General features: G+C 47.4%; 1 pseudogene across 1 annotated transcript; it reads left to right on the forward strand.

Moving 5' to 3' along the window:
• Positions 1-3,625: 3,625 nt before the first annotated feature.
• LOC309621637 (adenosylhomocysteinase pseudogene) lies at positions 3,626-7,437 on the forward strand (annotated as a pseudogene). The gene has a single exon. The product of its transcript is annotated as an adenosylhomocysteinase pseudogene (transcript).
• Positions 7,438-7,661: the final 224 nt, after the last annotated feature.

Consider the following 7,661-nt stretch of genomic DNA (forward strand, 5'->3'; position numbering starts at 1 on the left):
AAATATAAATCTCCACTCACCAATAGAAAATGAGCAAAGTATATGGAGAAATAATTCACACGAGAAGGAACAATTCACACACATATAAACACACATATTCATAGAATTTGAATGACATTACACAAATGGCGTCATACCCTACATTTCATTCGACAAAAGATTCTTTTATTCATTCCAGCATGTCTTGGAAATCTATCTAGGTTATTACCTTCTGTGGTATAATAAGCAATATGTTTGATCTTTGTCCCCAGTTCCTTGCACAGAGGTCTTCAAAGCTTTGGAATTTCCTTAATGATAGGAGTGTCTTTTGTCATTCATAAGGAGACAGACCCTTTTGAGCTTAAGCTTAAGGGGGTGGGGCCCCTAGATAGCCTCAAGATGGGGCTAGTCACCAGAAATTGGAACTTTCAGCCCCAAGGACCTCTGGGAAGGGGAACAAGATTTGATGAGCTTCCAGGCTGGTGAATGCATCCACATGCTGGGAGGGTGGCACACCCCACTTCCTTGGGAACAGAAGCTCATGCATTCAGGACACTTCGGGACTTCGCCCTTTGCACCTCTTCATCTGGCTATCCATCTCATTTCTTTAAAATAAACTGGAAAACATTAAGTAAATGTTTCTCTGAGTTCTGTGAGCCAGTCTAGCAAGTGCATTGAACCCGAGGAGGAGGGGGGTCATGGGAACCTCTGATCTATGACTGGTCGGTCGGAAGCACAGGTGACAACCTGGACTTAAGGTTGGCATCTGAAGAGCGGGAGGGCACAGTTTTATGGGACTGAGCCCTTAACCCGTGGGATCTGACACTCCCTCAGTGTCAGAGTTGTTAATTGCTTGGTGTGTTGAAAAAAGCACACATTAGATCTATATCTAGTTCATATGTAACTGCTGCATATATTGCAGTGTGAATATACTATAGTTTATTCCTTGATGATATTTAGGTGGTTTCCAATGCTTTGCTATTACAAACATGCTGCAATGACCTTTTTTGTGCCTGCTTCCTTGTGCATGTGTGTAAATATTTCTCTAGGATTGGTGACTAGAAGTGGAATTGTGGAGTCATGGGGTACACTGTTAAACTGGCCTCTGTAATGGACATCTGTCATCTGAATTCTTGCTAGACTTTGACTGGTCTGGTCCAGTCAGATCTTTGAGGCCAAACCTCCATGCCTTTGCCTCAAGCTTTCTCCTGATGCCCCTTCTGTCTAGACTGCCCTCCCCTTCTCTGTTAAGCAAAATCCTATTCAATCATTAAAATTCAACTAAAGTATCACTTAATCCTAGAAGACTTCCCTGACATTCATCAGGGAAAGCTGAGTTAGGTGTTCTTTCCCGGTGTTCCTAAATCACCAGGTGATCAGACTTTATTATCGTCACGTGTTAAAACTATGTTTAGATGTCTATCTCCCATATAAATCAGTGATCTACGTGGGGACATTTGTGTCTTATTTGTCGGCCTATATAGGACACAGGATAGAACAAACACTCATTAAATATAAGTTCGGTGAACCATATATACAAGATTGTGACTCTGTGTCCTCTATTCCAACCTCTATCACCCCAACTTCAACAACTAAGGTTGTTTTGGACCCTTTTGAGAGTCCCTGAGGCCAAGAGTGAGTAAGGCTGTGAGTATGCTCTGGCCCAGGAGGGAAGAGTTCTGTGCTCTGAGCTCAGCTGGATTCTGGGAAAGGCAGCAGCAGCCAGTCTGGAGAGGCCCCCACTCAGGCCAAATGGTGTTCCTAAGAGAAGCCCCTTCTCACCTCACCGCGGTGGGCAGTGTGGAGTCAGAGCATCCTAGAGCTGCAAGGGACCTCGTTCACCACAGCCCCTGACCCCACCTTTTAGGGAGAAGGAGGAGGACACAAAGAGAGGCATGGAGAGGGGTAGAAGGTTCCCAGCCTCCAGAGCCCTCCAGCCAGTGACAGCCTGAGTCCTGCCCAGCCCAGAGCCAGGTATTGCCTCCCTTCAGCCCAGGTCTGGACCAGACTTCCCTGTCCCTGAGTGTTTCCCAGCAGCCTGAGTTGCCACCCCACCTTTCTTCAGAGTCCCTTGCTTGTTTCTCTGGGCATATGCACGGTGTGTGTGTAATTTGTGTGTGTGTGTGTGTGTGTGTGTGTGTGTGTCTGTCTGTCTGTCTGTCTGTCTGTCTGTCTAGGCTCAGTTTGTCATTGCATTTCCCACCTGGCTATTTCCCCCAGGGCGGGGGTGGGGGAGGTGAGCCTGAGAGCCCCAGGCTGGACAGAGCCTGCTGCAGTCCCAGGCAGCAAGTCTTGAGACCAAAGTACTGCCATGGGTGTCATTAGGAAAGAATGCAGAGGCAGCAGCAGCAGGGGGAACCTCTGGGCTGGAGAGGGCAGAACTCCTCAACTCCAAGTCCAGACAGACGGGCCCTGCAAAGGGAAACCAGACCTCCATGGGGTCTGTGCTGGAGAGGCACTCAGAGGGCAGGGGGACTCTGTATCTGCCACAGAAGTACAGCCTCACCAGGGAGCAGGAATCCCCGAACCAGAAACCCACCCTGGGCTTCCTCAGATCCCCCAGAGAAAGGCCACACCCCTGAAGACCGTTGTCATGGCAGCAGCTGCCAGGGCTGACTGCCTTCCCCCTTTGCCTGCATGGCTGCCCTGCCTGCCTTCTGGGACCTTCAGCTCCTGTTCCCTGAAAAGGCCTGTGCTGCCCACCCTCGCTGCTTGTAAGCATGGCTGGAGCCCATTTCTCTGTAAGCAGCTTTCACTAAGGGAAGATCCCTGTAACATATTCTGAAAACCTCTAGAAGGTGAGATGTGGGGAGCAAGTCCCTCCTAAATCATATAAGCCAGTCAAGGAATCTAGTAAGAATAACCGGAAGTCCACAGATGTGTGTTCCAGGGCCAGTCTCTTTCTTGGCTTGCTAGATGAACTTAGCAATATACTTAATCTTTCTCTGTCTCTATTTTTTCATCTGTAAATGAGATCAAAAGCAGATTTATAAAATTGTGTCCATATAGTATTTATAAATATAGATTTATAAATTTTCAGTCTGGTCTGAATTCAGGAAGGCCACCAGGAAGGACCCTGAGTCAGAGTGATTGGCCAGAGACAACCTGGAAACTAACCCCATCACCATAAAACTCGACACTGCGAGACATGTGGCACAGCAGTCCTCCTGGGTTCCCTTACCCTGCTGCTCTCCACCCGGCTGCCCCTTCCCAATAAAGTCTCTTGCTTTGTCAGCACGTGTGTCTCCTTGGACAATTCGTTTCTGAGTGTTAGACAAGAGCCCACTCTCGGCCCTGGAAGGGGTCCCCCTTCCTGCAACAAATGGCGACTCTGGTGGGGCCTCTTCTTCACTACGACTGACATTCTCACCACTTGGGGTACTCCGGAACCAGCTCGCCCTGTGATGGACCAGACCCAGCAGGTGCAACTGGGACCCTTTTGTCCCTGGTCTCCTCCTGACGCGGACGACTGGCCAGAGTGCCCTGACCGGGTAAGGAACAAGAGACGTTATTGACCTCTTTCCCCTTTCCTCTCTCTTTCCTCTTTTCAACCCCTCCTATCCTACTCTTTTTTCTTCTGTCCCCGTCCTGGACGCAGGAGTCTGGCTTAAGGGCCTCAGCCTGATCTGAGGGTCGGAGCCTGATCACCTCCGGTGGGCAGAGAACTCAAATTCTGGTTCTGGTCTCTGGTTTCTGCTAGGGCTGAGTTCCTGTTCTCCCTTCCTGGAAGCACAGGGAAAAGTCCCGTAATGCCTGGGTGTCTGCAGTTGGCAGGAGACGTCCGTAAGGCCACCCCTTTTGTCCCCCCTACTTCCCATTTTCTTTCAACCTGGCCTCCTTTCCTACCATCAAAATCTTTGAAGACCTGAGATATTTCCCTTTACTCTGTTAGTACTTGGATCTGAAGTTCTGTGTCTCTGTAGGAGCTTTTCTGACAGACTGCAATCTTGTATTTAAGGGAGTGTCTGATTAGTACAGCCGGGCCTGTGTGTGTTTTATACTTTGTGTTCTGTGTTATGATTTGTGATGGCCATTCTGCCTTGTGAAATGGGATAACATTGTGTGGTCACCATATTGTTTAGACTCCAGAGAAAGCTGGTTTAGGTAAAACTCTTGAAAACTGGTTCCAAAACTGGTTCTTTTTGCATATACAGTTAGTAAAAGCAAGCTTGATCAAACGTCTTTTCAGAATTCTGACCCTGCGGGAACAAGTCCTACTAGGAGAACTTGATTTTCTCTCCCTGTGCCTTCAGACCAGGGATCTCAGGAACACTTATCTAGACCATCTCTAATTCCTGAGACTGAGGGAAAAACGGGAAGAAGCCTTTAAAAATTTTACTTATTCCAACTGTTACTTATAAACTAGTGAATTTTATATTGTGATATCTGATTCATGACTAAGTTTAGAAAATGAAGCTACATCTCTCGTTGTGTCTGTCTAGATATATATATGTCTCAGTATGTGTCTTTGTCTTTGGATAATATTGCTGAGGTTAATTTGTAAATGAGCTCTATTTAATTGGCTTAAAGAAAAGTAAGCGCTTACAAATCAAACAATTCTAAATACGAGAGAAATTAAGCTAAATGAATTTCAGGTTCACGTGAACTGGGAAATATTCAGTATTAAATTAATACCTGGTATTAATGTTTAAGTTTGTTGATCTAATTAATATAAACATGTCTTTAGAGTCACCAACGTTAAGTGTAATACCTTTACTGTGCCTAGGTTTAATATAAGCTAAATAAAATCTTGTTATATCTGTTACAAATTTGTCAGCAAGGAAAGTAACTTGATGTGAAGAAACTTTTAAGGAAAGAAAATGCAAATGAGATAAGAGTTTTGGGTGAACTTTTAGGAATGTCTACTTGGGGATGATCTCTCCAGATATTTGGTAACGTGAAATTTTAGAGTTGTGTTAAATTAAGTTAAATGATGGAAGTTTGTTGAATAGCTGGGTATTTCCCAAATAAAGTAAGATACTGAGACATCAATTACTAAACAGAGAAACTAAAGGTATTTAGGACTATTAATGAATATGTTTGGTGCAACCCTGAGATGTTCTCTATAAGAAAGCAAATGTTTTTAGAAATTATCACTGGTCAGCAATGAAGACCCAACACAGCCAAAAAAAAAAAAAAATTATCACTGGTATTTATGTTCACCAATCTACAGAATGCTAATGTAAAAGACAGTTCATAATTGCTTACTTCTTAGTTTTCACAAGAAATTAAGGTTTTAAAAGCAGAGGATTCTAATTTAAACATGTAATTAAAGATAATAGAAATAGCCCTACCCGGCGCCGCCACCTGCGCCTGTCCCCAGCCCGCGGCTCGGGACCCTTCGCCCGTGTCCATCACTCCGTGCGGAAACGCCGCCGGCATGTCGGACAAGCTGCCTTACAAAGTAACTGACATCAGCCTGGCCGCCTGGGGACGCAAGGCCCTGGACCTCGCAGAGAATGAGATGCCGGGCCTGATGCGCATGCGGGAGATGTACTCGGCCTCCAAACCACTGAAGGGCGCCCGCATTGCCGGCTGCCTGCACGTGACCGTGAAGACAGCTGTCCTCACTGAGACCCTCGTTGCCCTGGGTGCTGAGGTGCGGTGGTCCAGCTGCAATATCTTCTCCACCCAGGACCATGCAGCAGCTGCCATTGCCAAGGCTGGCATTCCAGTGTATGCCTGGAAGGGTGATACAGACGAGGAGTATCTGTGGTGCGCTGAGCAGAGGCTGTACTTCAAGGACGGGCCCCTCAACATGATTCTGGACGATGGTGGTGACCTCACCAACCTCATCCACACCAAGTACCCACAGCTCCTGTCAGGCATCCGAGGCATCTCTGAAGAGACCACAACGGGGGTCCACAACCTGTACAAGATGATGGCCAACGGGATCCTAAAGGTGCCTGCCATCAACGTCAACGACTCTTGTCACCAAGAGCAAGTTTGACAACCTCTATGGCTGCCGGGAGTCCCTCATAGATGGCATCAAGCGGGCCACAGACGTGATGATTGTGGGCAAGGTGGCGGTGGTAGCGGGCTATGGCAACGTGGGCAAGGGCTGTGCCCAGGCCCTGAGGGGCTTCGGGGCCCGCGTCATCATCACAGAGATCGACCCCATCAACATGCTTCAGGCTGCCATGGAGGGCTATGAGGTGACCATCATGGATTAGGCCTGTCAGGAGGGCAACATCTTTGTCACCACCACGGGCTGTATCGACATCATCCTCAGCCGGCACTTTGAACAGATGAGATATGACGCCATTGTGTGTAACATCGGACACTTTGACGTGGAGATTGACGTCAAGTGGCTGAACGAGAACACTGTGGACGTGAACATCAAGCCCCAGGTGGACCGCTACTTGTTGAAGAACGGGCGCCACATCATCATTCTGGCCGAGGGCCGGCTGGTCAACCTGGGCTGCTCCATGGGCCACCCCAGCTTCATGATGAGCAACTCCTTCACCAACCAGGTGCTGGCGCAGATTAAGCTGTGGACCCACCCAGACAAGTATCCTGTCGGGGTCCACTTCCTGCCCAAGAAGCTGGATGAAGCAGCGGCTGAAGCCCACCTGGGCAAGCTGAATGTGAAGCTGACCAAGCTGATTGAGAAGCAGGCCCAGTACTTGGGCATGTACTGTGATGGCCCCTTCAAACCTGATCACTACCGCTACTGAGAACCAGGCCTGCCCTTTGCCTTCCAGCTGCTGTCCTTGCCTGGGTCCCACCTCTCCTCCCCAAGAGCAAATGGCACCACCTTTGAGACTGGTTTGATAATGTTCCCCATCAACTCCCTGGGGCTAGTCACTCAGTCTTTGGCCTCTGCTGCATCCCTCATACTGTTCCAAGTGTGGCAGGGGGAATTGAGAAGTCCCTCCTCAAGCCCTGGTCACGATGGAGGTACACGGGAGTTACCCACAGGGAGCCATGAGCTCAGGGGTTTTGGAACTGCTCACTTAGTCAGTCCTTCCTTAGGCTGGAAGTTGGCAGTGGTGTTCACAAAGCCCATGCACTTTACCATCCAGGCCCTCACTTGGCCTATGGACTTTATACTCATGTTCTTGGTTTACAGGTTCATTGGTTCCTCAGCCCATGACAGATGAGAAGGAGCTATGTCAAAGGGTGTGGAGGAACTTTTGGAGTTTGAATGCTCCTGAGAGCCCGGCTTAGTGCTTGGCATTCTCTTAAACCTCAGAACAATGGGGTTGGTACTTTTAGTCCCTATTTTACAGGGGTTGGAATATATTGTTAAGGGATAGCCAAGAAAGGACGAGAGAAGTGACAGCCAGAGGTTGAGAGGGGCCAGAGAAACATAAAAGTGCATTGTAACTTGATGTTCCCATCACAACTCTGGGTCAAAAAGAGATTAATTTGGTTTATAATGTTAAAAGAGAGCAAGAAGGTGGGTTAATAAAAATTTTGGTGCCTAAAAAAAAAATAATAGAAATAATAAGAAAACATTTCAGTATACAATAGGAAAGTAGGATGTATGTTTTCAGTAAAGAGGGTATGAGGAATGGAGTTGCATTTTATTAAGGGAAAAGGAAGTAGGTTTGACTTAGGGCTGCCTGTTTCTGAATGGAAAAATAAAGTGCTGGATACAGAAAGTGATGAAAAGGTTTGTGGAAAGTGGATCCTGAGAAGAGTTTTGTGCATGGTCAGGACTGACTGAGTTTAAAATA

The sequence above is a fragment of the Balaenoptera borealis genome, assembly GCF_965194805.1.
Source record: "Balaenoptera borealis genome assembly, contig: HAP1_SCAFFOLD_774, whole genome shotgun sequence".
NCBI classification, from domain to species: Eukaryota; Metazoa; Chordata; class Mammalia; order Artiodactyla; family Balaenopteridae; genus Balaenoptera; species Balaenoptera borealis.